Source organism: Varroa destructor, unplaced genomic scaffold, assembly GCF_002443255.2.
Source record: "Varroa destructor unplaced genomic scaffold, Vdes_3.0 BEIS01000004.1, whole genome shotgun sequence".
Taxonomy (NCBI): domain Eukaryota; kingdom Metazoa; phylum Arthropoda; class Arachnida; order Mesostigmata; family Varroidae; genus Varroa; species Varroa destructor.
In genome coordinates, this window is record NW_019211457.1 from 6947971 (window position 1) to 6966363 (window position 18393).

At 42.9% G+C, this 18393-nt stretch overlaps 1 protein-coding gene and 1 long non-coding RNA gene across 4 annotated transcripts in view; one reads left to right on the forward strand and one right to left on the reverse strand.

Moving 5' to 3' along the window:
• The window catches only part of LOC111249932 (uncharacterized), a 390414-nt gene that overhangs the window by 318679 nt on the left and 53342 nt on the right, over positions 1-18393 (forward strand). The gene's annotated exons all lie outside the window — the stretch shown is intronic.
• On the reverse strand, positions 12032-16642 carry LOC147755785 (uncharacterized). Its single transcript, XR_015326910.1, has 4 exons — positions 16412-16642; positions 15660-15809; positions 15210-15431; positions 12032-12951 (listed from the first exon to the last, which is right to left on the reverse strand). It is a non-coding gene; the product is annotated as an uncharacterized LOC147755785 (long non-coding RNA).

Here is an 18393-nt window from a genome sequence, read left to right on the forward strand (position 1 = left end):
GTTCAGCCGTTTGTCCCTTGCTTACTTTTTTCCAGTATCATCTTCCCTCGTTTGCATCCCTTAGCTTTTAACATGCTTTTGCAGTTTTCCTGCGGGTTGTTGCGGGGCCAAGCTGACTATGATGAACTGCGCCAAATAGCCTCAACCACCCCCAAGTTGCCTATTCGGGTTATGTGCACACATAAATCACTCATATTAGAAGCATCACTTGTGGATGCCATCACGTAGATACCGGACAGAAAGGCGTTGCCTTTGGGCACACACTTTTGTCCCGCTTTCTATTGTTAATCCTGACTGCAACAAATACGTACGTTTTTCGTCCATGAAGGCGGCGTGCCATGTCTAATATTATTGCATGGGAAAAAGCAACGAAAGCGGTAGAATCTACCCGCCAAGCAGGTAAATGTCGATCTGTGATGGAAGGAAAAGATTTATATAAAGATATATAAATGACACGAAATGGGTGCATGTGTCAAAATTATTAACAGCACAATCTCGAATTAGGGAACCAAGTTGAAATTATTAATAATACAGGACTTAGTCGCCCAAGCTAACAAGCCTACGGTAACTTATATTGTGTAAGTAATATTCAGCAACTAGTTGGTAGACCTACTGTTGATGATGTTACTGGTGTCATCGTGGTTGTTAGTTTTATCATAAGCTAAGCCCGTCTAACAGAATTATACGATGCAACATAGAGCATCAATGAGGTACTTACGAAGGGAACTGGTTTTCATCTACTTGGTTTTTCACGGGGGAAGGGGGGTCGTCCGCCGGCCGTGATTGCATTTATGCTACTTTCTATTTAGTGTGATTGTCGCCGGATGACTCACGCGAAGTATAGTGGCATATATTGCAGAAGTTGTTATATTGCCGTCAGGACCCTCGCTTAACCTGCCTGAGGCACGACTAGCCCGTCTACTCTCTTAATTCTCAAAGGTCTCCAGTAGTAACAAATGAGTTAAGCATTCAAAGCGCGAAAGAGAAAATAAATGCAAGCATAGGATCTACGAACTAAGTAAATATACTCTTGTATGGCTCAGTCTGGCCAATCTCCCATAGATTATAGCCTGTGATGGCCGTCTGGTAATTACCTCAAGGCGCCTCTCTTGGTACACCTATTAGGCGTGGGCGATGTTAGTCGAAGCTGGGGAAAGGGGAATAGAACGGGTTAAAACGGGGCCACGAAGGACGCGTGTAGCCTTACGGCAAACTGAGTGCTATCGGTGAGGTTAAGACCAACTTTGAAACGTGGATGTCCTAATCGACCGGTAGATGTCGGTCAGGGTTTATCTAAACACTAGGTAGGTGGCGTCTATTAAGCTCTTCAGTTCACAGCCAATACGCTCTGTCCTGTCCTAGAACTTAGGTTTGAGTGAGGTCCTAGGTTCATGATCCTATGAAATACGTTAGGCTTCTTTACTTGCGCAAATTAACCCGATATCGTATGCCAACCGAGGTAACGCACTTTGAAGTACCCCGCAAGGGCAAACCTTCGTTCGAATAGACACAGAACATGGAGGTAGTGTACGGTAGATGCTTTTATGCTTCTGTCTAAATCGTGGGAAGGAGAAAAAAGTAAAAGGGAAGGCAGCTGACAACGTTTCAAGATGAATGAAGTTAACATGTGTTGGTCTATAAAAAAATTACACATAGCACATTGTACAAGGGACAGTACTTTACATTACAGCATGAATAGTATGTCTACATATAGTATCAGTACGGTTTATATTTTATTTGTCGCTGCTGCCTTATTACTCGTTTAATTGGATTGTAATTAAGTTTGTTTAGTTAATACCTGGAGGTAACTTTATGGCATAAGCCCAAATCGTTTTCTTACCGTCTAATTAAAGCTTCAACCCTGGTTTACCTATTGAGTGATCTACAAGTTGTCTAAAAGTAATTAAGCGAGACTGTACATCCTCCCACAACTCCGTAGGCTCCTACAAGTATATATTTTTGACCGACGCGGCGTAGTTGTTCAAAACCTGAGTACTAACTAGTGGAAAGCTATCGTGGTCATACCCTCCAATGAGTACAATGTGAATATGTCATTTGCAATATTAATGAGCGCAGAGCAAAGGGCACTGCAAAAACATCGATAAAAGAGGCCCTCACGGCACCACGTGCTACTTAGCGACACCAGGACAACACAAATTGTGGCAGCAAAAAGCTGGGACACATTCTAAGTTCCGACATAATTGTAAGGTCACACGATTATCCAATGGGACAAGTCGTCCGTACGTAATAATATAACTCCGGCGACTATTAACGTTGTGGCAGAAGGGAGCTACCGGCGGTAGGACGACCTGTGCGGTGTCCGGTATTTAGAACAGTAGTATCTAAAGACTCTTGTTGGCGAGCCGAATTTGGAGATTTTACTAGAGTTTAGCAGATCAATGTTTACATTTTTATATTATAGATATTTTGAACAATAGCCATTACGAAGAAAGGGTTTTGGCTGTGTCGTCTGTCGCATTCCTTTGTAGACCTGAGGTAAGGGATTTCAACCATGCTGTTTGATGATATCAAGGGGCTATGCAAGATCATGTAAACAAACGCTTGTAGACCTTTGAGCTTGAATTCAGATTAGAATAAACCTGATTTTAAAGTTTTATCCGTTTCTTTTATATAACTTTAGTTACAGACTTGGGTGGAGCATCCTGCCTCATGCCGGTATTGCACAGCATAAAATTATAGTAACGACGAGAAATACGGTGGCTGTTGTGGAATGAGTTGCGTTACGTTGGCCCCGTAATGGAGCAGTGGTAATAATTGAACTAAGGGACAGAGCGATAAAAGTACTAGACCGGGCATAACTACACCATCTGATTTCATTTTGTACTGAAAAGAGCTGTCAGCCGTCTAAAATTCAAGTTCAACGGCGGCTGTTATTGACGTAGAACTAACATATTCTAGGCAAGCTCAGGTATTAATGTAATGATCGGTGTCCTGCGGAAAGTACCGAATTTCCTGGATTCGACCATTTCCCCTGATTCACAATGCTGTTTGTTGCTTCGCCTCCTCGGAGCTGAAGCGTGATCCCCGAGTGCACTGAACAAAGAATACTTCATCAATCGCCATGTCTGCAGTACTGACGTTGGCATGCAGGTATCTTCATCAAACAAGCAGAACTATTCACGACGGCTTTGTTGGTTATTAGCGTGTGCTCTGGGCCGTTGTTTTTTTCAGGTCACTTGTCACTTGTTCTTTCTAAAGCAGACTGGATACGGCCGGCCCGGGCCTGGTGCTCACTTTCGCCGCCGAGTTCCGTTTCACCACTGCTTTTCGGTTCGTCTCGTAGCGGCGTGGGTTTCCTTTTACTGCTAGCTCTAACACTATTTCATTCTCCTAATTGTCTGTAGATCTCTTTTTCGAGATGTGGAAAACCGAAACACAGTCCCGCCTGATGGAAAGCACTGATTAGAAGGCGCAGATCCTATCGAATATGAAGCGGATCAGCAACGCTTACGAAGCAGCAGTCAGAAATCATTACTAGAGCTGCTAACGATTTTGCGAGTTCGAGTGGGGACGACGCGAAATCTGCTACTCCTGCCATGGGTTCTAATAGTGAGTGGTGAGAACCGAGATTCTGAAATCATGTGAATTAGAATGTCTAAGATATTAATTCTCGGAGCCCTAGGAAGAGAATCGTTGAAGGCCGACACGTCTACGCGGAAGCCGACTGCTTGTGATAAATGAAATTTTCTTGGAAATTTCGAGCCGATTATTTGAGGGGTAAATATATACAAAGGAGGTGAATAAACTGCAATAGAAACCGCTTGCTTAATTATATAGTATTGCTATTTTGTTTATGCATGTTCGCGCTCGTCGTTAAACATCTTACCTAGAGTCTACCCCAGTAGTTTGGCTGACAAATCACGAATCTGACATTGCCGCGGCTCTCTCTGGGGGCACGTGTGAGCCGAGATCGGTTGACGAAAACGAAATGGTATCGGTCATTTGCAGTCGAAATATTAATTTCCCTATAGGTCAGTGTGGAAGTAAACGAGCAAACTATCGCACATTTACGCGAAGGCCATGCATCTTTTGCTCAAAGACGGCAGATTTGTTCGTGCTACATGTACATGCCGCCGACACATGGAATAACTTGAACATAACAGTCGCTCTTCAATAATACGGAACATTTGAAGGTTTCCCATAAAATAATGGATCGCGTAAACATTTTTCAGCTTTGCAAAGACAACCACGTGGTTTTGATTAGTAAACGGCGCGCACGTTACGACAAGCCTATTGGATCTTCCAAGCGGCCGCGTCTAACAGAGCGACCGTCCGCGACCGATATGTCTCGGCACTAAGTAAGCGTTTGCCGGCCATGACTGATCATGCTATTTGTGACCAATAGTTTCACAACCGAACGTGCTAACGATAACTGACGATGGATCAAATCAAGCTCGATCACAATCCAACAACTACAATTGAAAACTGCGTAGCGCTCGAGGGGCCAGCTTGCCGACAACGCGAGTTCCCTAAAACGTGCCCGAAACCAATAAGTTGTAAGCTACCCATAGGTACGCTCAAGCCAGAGGGTGAAAACGAAACAACATTAACAATTGTCGTCTGCAGAAGTTCGATAGCGACCTCGGTGAAAAGACGAAGAGAGCTGAGCTGTTCCCCAAATGTGTTACTTGAGATGAGTGTACTCGTCGCGACTGCCGCCCCTGCGGGGCATCGGCAAAGTGATCCCGCGAAAATTCGCGGATCCACGAACTGACGGATTAAGCAACGATGCAGATTTGGCGGTTCTCAAGAGAAAGGCCGCTTGAGGTACTGGGAGACCTGCTGATCGAGCGATGAGTTTCATCTAAGCACGTTGGATCGTTCAGATTGTCTGGCAGGATGCCACCGCTGCAGTATTAATCGTTCACCATGAATCATTGCATTAGTCATTGCGGAATCTGTGGACTTGGGCATGCGTCAATTTTTCTATGATTACCTTATTTATGATCAATTGAGTAGTGATTTCAGTGAAACAGGAGGTATGTAAATATGTGACCGAAATTACTTATTTGTAAGCTGAAGATCTTCATCGTCGGATAGTGACTCGTGCACGCATAAAATGGTATAATGTCACCAGTGCCTTATTCTACCATACTAAGCATCCCGGCTTCATGTACATCATTGCGTTTGCGTTTACCAATAACAATGATAAAAAGTGTATCGGAAAAAGATGCTTGTGGGCGCAGTTTATTAGTCAGCAGGCCTGTTCTAAGTTATGGTTAAATGGTTCATTCGCCCACTCATTATGGAACCGTAACAACCTAACATGGATAACGGACTGACCCGTCGTGTTAGGATGAAACTTATACATCTCGAGGTACGCAGATGCGAAGCTCTACTTCGGGATGTTGATCTACTGCTGATTGCCTTCGCCGATTCACACGCGCTCTGGACTAAATTACAGGTGGGTATTTTCTCGTCTCGTTACCAGGCCGATGTGGAAAGCCTCCAGCCTTGCCTGTATCTGTTTGTACCTACCTACGTGCGTCGTCCAGTCGGAGGCAGTTTCACATCTTCGGATGCTCTCTTCTCTAAAATATCCAGATGTTAACAGTTTTTTCAGACTTCGCAAGCTTCCTATGTCAGCTTTAGGGAAGAACACGAGCCACATTTGGTACTTGAGATGACACTTTTCTGGAACTACTACGAGGATTGCTGATGCTGCCGCCACTGCAGCCGTTATTTTTGTAAGTTTACCGCCATTTCACGCGCTGACACCAAGTGGTGAACGGGTCCATTTGAGAGCGTCCGAATCACTATATCAATTTACAGCTGCAGATATATATATATATATATATATCTGAGGTCAGTTTCTTGATAGTGTAAAGAAGTTCCCTGTGCAAGTGGGGTCTCAAGTCTCCGCCGGTCTTTGCCAAATCACCGTCACCCCACTTGTAGTAACTATTAATACGTACGAACGGCACGCTACACAGCGGTACACTTCATTTACAGATCAACTAATCAGCTTATTTTTATTGGAATTTTGTCGACAATGTCAATTAGATATATATATTGTGATTGTTCGCAGACATATGTTTTTCTTAATTTAAATTTATACGTTCTTACATATTTATAATCACACGTCTGCACAATTATACGTAGAACTTTATTCGACGCTAGTTTTTCTACTGCCCCATTTTCTATCTCTCTGCCGTCCTAACTTTGTGGAGTTTTATCCATCCATTCAATTCAACAGTCGATTGTAGCCGTCTTTACCTATTAACAAAACGAATTGACCTGCTTGATTGTCACGCTTATAAGCATTCTACTAAAGGACGAGAGCTGAAAGACGTGAAACGAAACGATGTAAGTTACTTGTGAGTACCCCCTTTACTTTTCTTGCCCTTCTCCTTCTATGGCATCGTCCGCTGCTCTCCTTGACTTTTGTCACTGATAACGGGGCGAACATGCGCCAGTTGTAGTCAGGCGAGAAACTCAATTCCGTCTGTCGATAGACAGGTCTCCCAAAAAATGCCCCTCTTTCCCCGACAGATGCTCCCGACTTGGTGTAGCCTACAGTCTTCAACCGCACTGCATCGGAGTGAACTCTTGTCTTATCTAGGTGGTAGCTAACGAATTCACTTGTGAGTAAGGTTTAGCGATAGGTCTATTGCTGGGGGCCTATTATGGCCCTTGACGCATGACTAGCTGAGCGTTGGATTATTTGTCGATCATATCGGGTTGATGGCCACAGTTTATGCTGTCCTGAGCCGTCCTGTTTTGTCGTTTTCAGCAGTTTCCGCAGCGTCGTATACCGCTGGTCTGATTCCGCATTCGGACATGCCGTATTCCTCTAAACGGTCAGGTTAATATTGCATTTATGAAGCCACGACAGCAGGCTAGACAGGACTCATGAGTACACTGAGCGCCTAAATGCGCGAACATCACTGTTTGTCCACGCCATATCTATTAATAAATTATGAGTTACTGATAAGTTGTGGTTGAGCTTAGCGCCGCGGTCATTATTATATCGTAGCCTTTACTGCTATTGTTTGTAAGGGCTCTTGTAAGACAAGCGTTGCTCCTAAAAGCTCTAAGACTGAGTGGAGGAGAGAGGAAAAAAAAATGATCGAGCAAGGTGTGTAAGGCCGCCATGATATGACTATGCGTTTTTTCACCAGGCCCATATCGATTTGGACACGACCGTGGCTGATAGGGCACGCGGGTGACCCAGTAGGGTTCAACAGCGATCAGAAATGCCAAATTTTAACTACACCAACTAGAGAGCTTGGTCACGTACGTTCTTGCTACCTGCCAATAGTGATTTTTTAGCTGACGAGCCAGAATTTAACAGTAATAAACGTAGCCAAATTGAACATTATAAAATTCAATAGTGGGCTCATCTTGGGACATTATGATAGTTGCGATACTTAGAAAAATCAGGCGGCATTAGTCGATTGAGTTTAGTTGAATCCAACACATCATAGGCTGCTGAAAGATTTCCAGTCTCATGTTCGCTTTTTGTTACGATTGGTCCATTACAGACCAACAACAGCCAACGAAGATCTTCCAACGAAGATGCGATACTTTCGAACGCTTTTATTGGGAACCAGGAATCATCCGTACCATGGTACGCATGTTCATAGAAAGCCTATACGGCGTTCGTATGTCCTGTGTCACGCATCTGATCACGTGAACATAATATGATTGGCTAAGTTGCATGCATACAACAACTAAAAATAATTGGAGAAGCAAAAGAAACGTTCCAACGTGACACACACGGTACGCTCCCTTAGTTATCTTTCCCCATTAAGTGTCCAACCAATGGAAAACGAAGCGCTACCAGCGACGGTCTATTGCACCTCTACATCAGTAGCACACACATGTCTTATCGGGGTCAGCCTACCATGTTACCGTAATGGAACAATGGTAACGCATTTGTTTACTAAGCTTCGGAGGCCGCTAAAACTTGAAAGACCAAGGATACCACATAAATCCGTTTTATTTTATAATAGCACATAACTAATTCATTTTATTGAACTGGTTAAAATGAACTTATAAGTTGTTTTTTTTTTTTAATCTCATACGTGCATCATATGTAAATTAGCACTTGAATAATACTGCTGATATAGAAGCAAATATAGTGATTATGGCGTTGCTAACGGCACTCACATAATACGTGGCGTTTAACATGGAAAAATGGGCCTTTTTATAGGTTCAGTTGAGTCGAGAGCCTGAGGTGGGTTCACGTAACTGTTTTCGCTGATGGGTCGAACAGCCTGAGACTACTTCGACAGCTTGACGTCACACGTATATATGCGCTGCGTATATATATTCGTATAATTTATGTGATAATTATGCAATATCGTTAGCCGGCGTAGCCAGATGGTCGGCCAGCAGGTCAGTAGCTGCGACAGTAACGTTCAAAGAGGCCAAATCGACGGAAAACTCGTGGGCTCCTATTGTCAAGGCTGCTTGTTATCAAGCTGCTTTCGATTAGCGGATTCAAAAGACTCGGATATGGCTCACTCGATGGCCTGCTGTACGGTCAATATAGTTCGTCGTGCAGAAATAAGCGACGAGAAGAACTAACAGCGTACGACAGAGACTGATTTGATATAATACGAATGATTAACACCTGAATACAGAACAGGCCAAATGTGCCTGTTGGTAAACAAGAAGGACAGAGATCAGTAACATTAACACTGTCAGGAAAAGATCACGAATAGCAACTTGTAGAGTTCCGCCAACGACACCCGTGTAAATAAAAGGGGCTCTGCGATGAATATCTGTAGAAGTTTAACAAATTTGGCATATAATAGTAAAGTATTAAGGCGTCATTGTAAATCTCAGCCATTATGCCTATATGTTGTCATCTATCTGAAAAATACCCATTGCTGATACCCATGGTATTTATGATTTAACGCTTTTTTATATCATCATATATATATATACTCGTTGTATCTACGGGGAAGTTGCTGTACGGCTTTGTACATCTATCTGTTAGTGTAGTAAAGCCAACGACAAGACTAACAACCAGCTTACCAGTGAAATATTTCTAATAGAAATAAACTGATAGGTCGTAACGTAGTCCGTGTAAGATTATACTAAGCCCAAAAACAAAACACATCCCGGTATTCATAAATATGATTTTATTTGTGATCAAGTATTCGTCTGAGAATAAATGACCTTTAGACAAGAATCGTTTCTGGTGTTACCGTATAGAGGAGTATGCGGTACTCGGATACTGCGAAATTTCCTAACTGTTTATCCAGTATCACTAGTACGAAACTTCTTCCGAGTCAATACGTCGGTCGGTCAACTAAAAGATGCTTGATTTTTTAGCTCGGCTCCCTCGGTGTTTTAGAAATTGTACTGCTCGGCGTACTGCTGATCTTTACCGCGCTGACTTAAATTCATAGTTTAAGTCAGCGTGAGCTATTGACAGTAACTCGTACTCTAAATCGCTAGATATACAACGATCACGGCCCACATTACTCGCTCGTTTACCTCGTGATGATTAGTAGCACACTTAGGAACACCATTTGACTTTTCGCCATAAGCATAAACAATTGTGCTGTTCTTACATTATTACTACTATTGTTCTCGATTGTGTTAAACGACGGCTCTTTGTTAAACGATAGGGCAGCGAGGGGTCATAATTCGACTTTCTTGCGATGTTATACCCTAACAGACAATGTCGTGGAAAGACTGACTTCCTTCCGTAGACCTAAGTGTATGACCTTATCTGGCATCCTGTCTGATACGTTTGCATCTCTTTACAAATGATTTAGTTCTGCCGTCATCAGACGATCAGATCTGCAGTCACACCTTCTTGCGATCTGATTGAGAGAAACACTGGGCAGGTCGAGCGCAATGTTTAGAATAGGTAGAAACTATGTGTGCCGCTGCGAGAATTCGTTTGAAGAAGCGCGTAAATAAGCCAAGAGCATCAGGAAATAAGATATGAGTTTCAACAGAGGCTGACCGATTTTTGTAGGCAGAGTAGTCTTACCGAATTTATCTATGGTTTGTTTAATCTAGATTTTTAAAACGCCGTTATTAAACTTAATAGTAGTACATAATTATTTTTTAATGTCTTTTTATACGATTATTAATATCTGTAGTAGTAGTGCTGGCACTGCCAGGATTTGAATTAGCGGGGCAGCATACTCATTGACTACTCTTGCCATGGCGATGCTTCCAAACAAATGCCCTGCTAACGGTCCGGTGTAGGCCCCGTTCCTGTTGTGTTTGGGTAATGAGCAACGGTAGTAGGGTATGATATTTATTTAATAATGTTTTGTAATTGTTATCGGGGTAAACTTCCGCGGCGCTTCCTGGGTCTGGTGCTAAAAGTAGGTTATCTTAAGCTGCATTGTTTGTATGCCTTTGTTGCTGCATTGTTTGTATAGGCACGTGCAGCCGGCCATATGATACTGATATCCATATCAGTATCATATGGCCGGCTGCACGCGCCTATAAATGCGAGGACACAAAAACAACTAAAAATGTACAAAATCATTGAAATGCCTATATAGTTTAGTTTTTCTTTTGCCACTGCCGAACGTTTATACCCTTCTATAGATAATTATCGTGCTTCCCCTTCGTTACGTCTTATAAGACCGACTTATGACATGGCATAATTACCATATGTCAAAGTAACTCCTTTGGTAACGCTAGGATTTGAGCCATCGATAGCCGCGAGTTTTTGGTTACCAGTGGTTACGCATTAAGAAATAAGCGCACTAGTCATCCAAACTACGCCACTGCTCCTATTTTGCCGAGTGTCATCACACTCGAAGTAAAGTGGTAATGGCGATATCTATACATTTCAGTGAATTGGATTCTATTATAAGGTAGGCCTTAAAGCAATTTACTTTCGTTGATGTGTGTATCTCTTCTTCCCTTATACCGGTCGTTCACTAATCTATCAGCATTTTCTAAAGACTCGAATTAACCGCAAATCGCTACCCGAAATGAGCTGCCTTGATCAAACTATACGCTTAACTTATCCATATCATCCGTTTGGTTAGTCCTGCAGTATCAGTCGATTGACGGCAATATGGCAAGATTCGGCAGCCAAACATAAACCTTGGATATTATTTGTGCGCTTCGATCGGAACGCCCCATGCAGCTCCAATTGTTGGGTCGGCTTGCTCGCTTCGGCGTCTCATCAGACAGAACCTGCAGACGTCCTTGCAACCCTCCCCCGTCGTCCTTTCCTTGCTATTGCCCATAGGTGACTCTCGAGTTGCTTAAGTTCATCTTGGCGGGCAGTCGGTGCGCAGGCGGGTGAGGACCCCAGACGAGGAAAACTAGGCCAATGGGAAATGCTCGATGCTGCTATCAGGATATTGAGTGTTGACGAACGCCAAACCTTAGTTTGACTTCCTAAGGCAAGGTTATCTAGCGAGGCAACGATGAGAACAGCTGGCCAACTTCAAGTCATAGAACCTTATACTATACGATACATTCTCGATGGTATCTTGCTGCTAATTGGTAGATTGAGTCGACGGGAACTATTCTGATTCAGGACCTGTCTATGAACCGGCGACAGGTGTCAATATAAAATTGCGTGTATGCAGCGTTTCTGCTTAAAATGTCTGTCGGCTTACAATGCATGTAGAAGATTTAAATGGGCTACTAAGATAAATAAGCGTGCGATAAAGGAGCCTTGTCCCTTTTATTCCTTTCGGAGGCCATCGGGGTGACGCCTAGGATTACGAAATCTCGGGAAAAATGGACTTGCCTGACGACCCAGTGTCCCATGGGCTTCCCGTTTAGGCCCTTCGCCCGTTGTCCCTTTCCCTTTTGCGTTGAGTGTGCACGATGAGTGAGGGTCACGAGAGGGTAAGAGATTGGCCGCTGACGTGTGGTGGTTTCCGCTTAGCGGTGAGTGCGACCGAGGCAAGCAGCTACTTCCTGCAACGGTGTACCTTTCCATTAGGGGGCCCTGTTCGCTTAACTTCTTCTCTTCCACACGCTTGCTGCTGTTGCTGCTCAGAGGGCCCCTGGGTAAAGGCAGGCGCCGGAGTCTCGTAGCCGGGGTCTTGCCACAGCAGAATCGAACGCCCCTTTGATAACGACGGATGTACGCGGTCTTTTCAAAGTCCTATGCCGTACTCTGCACACAGTACAGATCATGGGACCGGCGCCTTTGCCAGTCCCTTGCTCACAGCCGCTATTACTATTGATGACCCTTAGCAAAGGCGTTCATTACGTGTGACAACGTTGCTGTCATTGTTACTACTGTGCTACAAGTTCAGTAACAATGGCCCGCCTCAAAGAGTAGATTGGCAGGCAACGTCGTTGCAGTTCGGCCTTAACGGCTTAAGTAATGAGAAAGTCGTTTGTGCGTAAAGACCTGTTTAAGGCAATAAGACGCGTTGACAAAATCAGGTGACATCATCAAAAATCAAGAACTAAAAAGGTAACATAGGAGTGTAAGTCACTTTGGGTTGTCAAGTGTTGTTGCCAATGGCATGCGCGATGCATACTAGCGCTAAATTTATTGTACAGGCGTAGTAAAAGAAAAGTGCATCTGAATCCAGTGTCGTAACTGAGTGAGTGTCGTCGCTTAAAGACATCATCAAAGAAGACAAAAAAATGCTATTTAAAGATAGCCGCTATTAGCAGAATCAATCAAAGAAAGAGCACACTGTGTGGTGACATGGCTTATAGCAGCGGGTATACGAGTGTCATTGGGAAACGACAGCGACATCAACGAAAGACAACGGTCGGGACGGCACGATTACGACTTGACTCGTCATTGCTTTTACCTTACCGCCTTGGATTACGTCGCCAGTATTGTCCAATGTCAGTCTTGTCATCCGGCTTCCGCACTGATACGGATTCCGCCATCCACTATTGCTGAGGATGCTCCGGAAGTCGAGCCCGTTGTCCATACGCGACAAACTGTGATACGGGTTGATGATGACGAAGAGTCGGCGTCGTCGAACAGAGAGAAATGGTGATTAACAGCGAAACCTGCGGACAGCGCACATATATATATGAAGCTATATGGAGCAAAAAGTGTTCAAGACATCGGAGAATGACAGAATTTTTCTATGATCCAAAAGTGGACCAATAGAAGATACATCGACACATAGATTCCTCTCAATAACGACAATGATCCCGATAATGCTAAGTTATAAATGTAAGACTGTGTTTTGGTTATTATCCAAGGAAGATGTGGCGTGACAAGGTGCTCAGTAGGAAACAGAACCGCTACCATAAACGAAGCAACTAGGCGAAGCATTTCTCGTTGCGATTATTATTATCTAATAGGTTAAATATCGGTGATATGTGGCGGTGCTTTGCTATAATGCTCTAACTTATTGATACCGAGGATCAAGCGCATGTAGAAATCAGTCGTGCATGCAAACGAATTCGGTGTTCATCGCTTGTCAAACGGAACTTCACTTGAACGAAGGAAGACGACAAATAAGAAAAAAGTTAAACAAAGTTCAACCAATATCGTCACCTTAAATGACAAGTTACTAGCATTTGAAAAATCATCATGTCGATTAACAGCTATTAGCTTATAGATCTCTCCCGAAGCGGGTGGTTTAAGTTATTATAGTTGTCATAATAATCATCGTCATCACTTAAAGACTGTATTTTCTTTTCAAAGGGACGTAATTAAAATAGTGAACATGTGAGTGAAGCTCAGGAAATTGCCGCGCATACGGGACCAGTTTCTAGCACTCGATAAGGACTGTCATGCATTACATACAAAACATACATTAATTTTGTTTTAAGATGTTTTGTACTTGCCGACCTGTTAAATAACAGGTTGACATTTACCATGTAGAAGTCCCAGTGTTTATGCGGCATATTTATGCTGCACTGTTGGTAAGTGAGTTGATCTCTACCGCGGTGATGCGGCATTTCAAATGACGATGCTTTCCAAACGAAAGGATAGTGGATATCGGATTAACCGCTGGTTCTCGCCCTTTCACCCGAAAAAGGTAGGAATCGGTTAAAATCTCTGTGTCGTCTTAGAGAAAATTAGTTAGTCAACATCTAAATGGATCCTTACTACCGTATCAGCATCAATTCAACAAACTTTCTATACATGATAACTGTATAGTAAGTTGTTCTAAATAATTTCCAAGAAATACGATTGTCTTGCTGACAATCGTATGATGCGTGGACACGTTCTCTTACCCAGTACACGTCTTACAAAAATCACATTTGTGCTATACTTTCTCTGAAAAATTGGTACAATATCCCCTTTTTTGGTCGAAGTTATTACCGAAACGTCCACTTATTTTTCAGCCTTTTCGATCTCGACCTACGAACGACTATAAGCCTTACCATAATACTTCAAAAGCGTATTGTTCAACCCCATCGTCTGCGTTCCTTTGGCCTGCCTCTCACGCCTTACCCTGCAACCCCCCCCCGAATAGCATTTTCCCTTTAAAATCACTGTATCACTGCCCTAAACTATAACCTACAAACCGTGAGGAAATACAGAACTCGTAAAATCCAGTGTGTCAAAGGTGGCTTTGTGTTTAGCGCCTCACGTCTTGAGTGAGCGGAGATACATACAGTAACAACAGTAGTTATTGCCACCGAAATCTTCTTACGATTATCTTGTAAAGGAAGTGGTGGCTTAGGTAAATCGAAAAAAGAGGAAAACGACGTAGTGATTATATATAGCAGCAGCTAAAAGCAGGCTCTAGTTAAACCCGCCGAGAAGCAGACGACACCAGGAAAGAGCGAAAAGGAAACGGGACGTCTTTTTGATGCTAACCCGCCGAAACGTACAATGCTTTCATAACAACTTTACGCATAATCTATTGATAGGAGTGGTAACGGAACGTTGAAAAATCAAGCAATACAATCTTTTATAGGGTTTAGATTCAAGATTACGGTTGTGCGCTCTTTTATTTCTACACATGCATCTTTCCGACTGCGTGCGTATCTTAATATCAGCCCTTGAAGTCACAAGCCATTCTGTCAATAATGTGTTATAGCCTGAATTCTGCGAATGGAATTGTATTCATCGTTTAGATGCCCACTGGGTCGCTTTCATTCCCGACTTCTGATTTCGGTTCTAAACTTGTCCTCATACTAGAACTTTATCGTCGGATTGCTTCAAGGATATTTCGGACCGTGTTAGGGCCATTTACTATTGTTAGATTGACAGTCGTAAAACGTATTCACAAAATTGCCATTACCGTTTATACTCTGAGAGCTAAACCAGTGGACATCGTTTAGTCAGTACTGTGTGCGTTTACCTGTGTCCATTGTTTGTCAACAGAAGGCGGCGATCATGCCGTGATCCGAAATCGATGTCCTGCGCAAGATTTTCCAAATAGCCAGTCTATAATATCCGATCCTACTGAGGACCCGTGGCTCTTCGCATCAGCGCCTGCGTTAGTTAAAGAAGGTTAACACGAAGTAATCTCTCCTCTCTACAATGATCCGCTCCGTTTACAATTATGACCTTATTATTCCCCCTGGAAAAAGCAACCTTCGCTTAATGCTTGCAGTTCCCGGATACGGTATTGCAGTAAGACAAAAAGGCAGCAATTTTTCACTGATTGCGTCTAGTTACATTGATCGTTCTATACTCTTGTTGGTTAAAAGTAAGCGATTCATATATACGAGGCGTGTCCCATGAGATACTGGTCGTTTTGTTGTCCTGAGAAAAAGCTAGTTTTAAAGTTTAAAGAAGTTTTACCAACGTTCAGAGCAGAGTTCTGTCGTAGACGTGATGCATACGGAACAAATCATGCGGTCCGACGCTGTTGTGAAGCTATTTTTGTTACAACGACCGTTAGCAGTTGGCAGCTTTGCTTATATACGTACTATTCTACTGAGAAGTATCGCGACACCTGTTTGCGAAAAAACAATGAGATCTGTTTGGTCATTAACGCGACTAAACAGAGTGATGTAAAACACAAAACAGTAATAAACACAGAAAAACAGTAATGGATGGAGTAAAAAAAACGATTTCGTCATATAAAAAGCAAAGTACATCGATTTCATAACGTTCAGGGATCTGAACAATAAACAGAGTACGGTACACGGTTTGAGTCAATTTGATTGTTTTATTATGAGCGGGCAAATAATGGGCATACATACGATGCAGACTGAATTATCATGTTTAATGATACGTTGCATTAAATTGCTGAATGGCAGAACATCTTTATCAAAGGTCTTTGTAATATAATTGCTGTTGGAATGGTAAGTTGGATTAACTAAAAATGGGTCTTAACATTTAAATCAGATATGTGACAAGATATCCTAAGGCATTATATCTCAGAATACGGTGGTATCTACCTAGTCAACGGGCATGTGCGATCCGCTTGAGCATTCGTACTTGCAAAGTTCAGGTGCATCTGTTACCCGTCGTTTGGTTTACATTATCTGATAAATCCGATTAGAAAAATGTGGCATTTTCGAAAGCTGTAAATCGGACTGGACAAGTACTAACCTATTGGTTGCAAATAGCTTGAGCTGGATGGAACGCTGGATGGGCTGGATAAGCACGTTTCCAGACTAGCGGCAGGTCGGAAAGGACCCCCCGTTCTTGTTCGCCTGATGAACTTGTGATAGTCTAGGTTTGAATTCGGACATACACAGACGTGGTTCCGTGCAAAGCGCCACTGGTCCAATGGAACTATGCCTAGGGACGATACACTGAGAAAACTATTCATTACGTAAATCTCGGAAAGTTTATATTGAGAGAGTATATATTTATAGCTATATTTTCTTAATTAAGATGTTTCGTTGCGGAATTATTTTTATGTTTTTATTATATGTAGTTTTAATATTTAATGCGGGAAAATTAATTTGCGGAAGCTGACATAGGAACGTGTACACATAAGTTTTGCGACGCAAAAAAATGGTAGCGCAACAGAACTATTCTCAAATTTTTATTTAGGATTCGCTCTTTTTTTTTTTACCTATTTGGTGACAAGTGAAAATGTTTGCTTTTCTCCTCTGAATACGAATCTCGCTCAAGGCGACCGTTTAGAAATTTCATTTTGACGCCAAAACAAAGTCCTCGTCTATTTATTGGTTTACTAAAGTAGAAATGTGAACTAAACGAGACTAACTAATAATTACGATTATTGAACGTTTACGATCGCGTCAAGTGCCTCTCTACTGCTCGGCTGGATGGTAATCGCATGGCATATGGTGCTGGATCAACCCAGCCCCATCAGACCAATATGGCACAATAGACTTCACAGTTACGATTACCTAGAAATTGAGGTATCGAAATGTTCCTCACCTACCACATGAATTGCGTCTTTCATGCAGATTTTTCACGATCGCCAGAGCCATGGCTTCACAAGGAAGGAACGTAGAAGGTGAACTATGCCCACGGCGTAGCGTTTCGAAATAAGCACTTTTGTACTAAAGGCTCAGTCCTCCGACCCGAATCCCTGCGAGAGCGGCAGCATCCTCTGGCGGTTCTTGCAAACCATCTATTGATTACCGAAGCCAACTCTTTTTAATACTCTTGAATAATTCTATCTTATAGACAATCCCTGGGAACCATAGTTCAAACCTATCCCGAATAGAAAGTTTAGTCGGGGTGGGTCGTGCTGAACATATGTCGGTTTTTTCGACAGATATATGAATCGATATTTGCCAATATATAATCAGCGATGGCCACATATTTATGCTTTTGATAGGAATGTTCTCAAAAAGACGCGTTAGTCACGGAGACCATGGCTCAAATGTGACGAATGCGCATATGCGAAAAGCTAGCTCGCGTTTTGTACGCTCGAAGCTCTCGTCAGTCAAAGACACTCTCAATGCTATTCATGTGGACGTAACCATCGTTTCGTGGAAAACGTATTCAAGCTAAGAAACAACGCCGTTTGCGACAATGCTTTATCCGTAAAGCGTATGGCATCGACGACCAGCTGTATAACGTTATGTGACAGGCCATATATCTAGGCCAATTATGGCCGGATGTGTTTCATGTCAGTGTTTTTGATTTAACGTTGCCGAATTGACCAGGTTAGTAGATAGACTTCTGCTTTTCGAAAGCAGATTCCCTACGTTATTCCTAGCGACATCTTCAATGCCGCGTGTGATTATTGAGTTCTTTTCACTGTGTAACCCAAGTCGTATTAATCCTCGTACCTTACTTGTTTCCCGTGACCAAACCTTGTTCAGGGTATAGGAATATGTATATGCGGCTTTGAAGGTACGCATTCGGTGTCGACGAAAATTTTACGCCCCTTACCCCTCTCTGATCGAATGAGATGCTGCCAAAGCTGTTGTCAATGAAAATCTACATAGCATCGCGCTGAGCCATGCCACTGTTGCCGCTGCGGGTAGAACCAAAGTCCATGAGGTATTCTTCCACGACGATTGCTTTCGTGCGCCTGCTGCGTCCATGCTTGCTCCCCAACGCCAGGGTATCCCACTTCGAGGTTATATCGTATCCATTAGGAATTA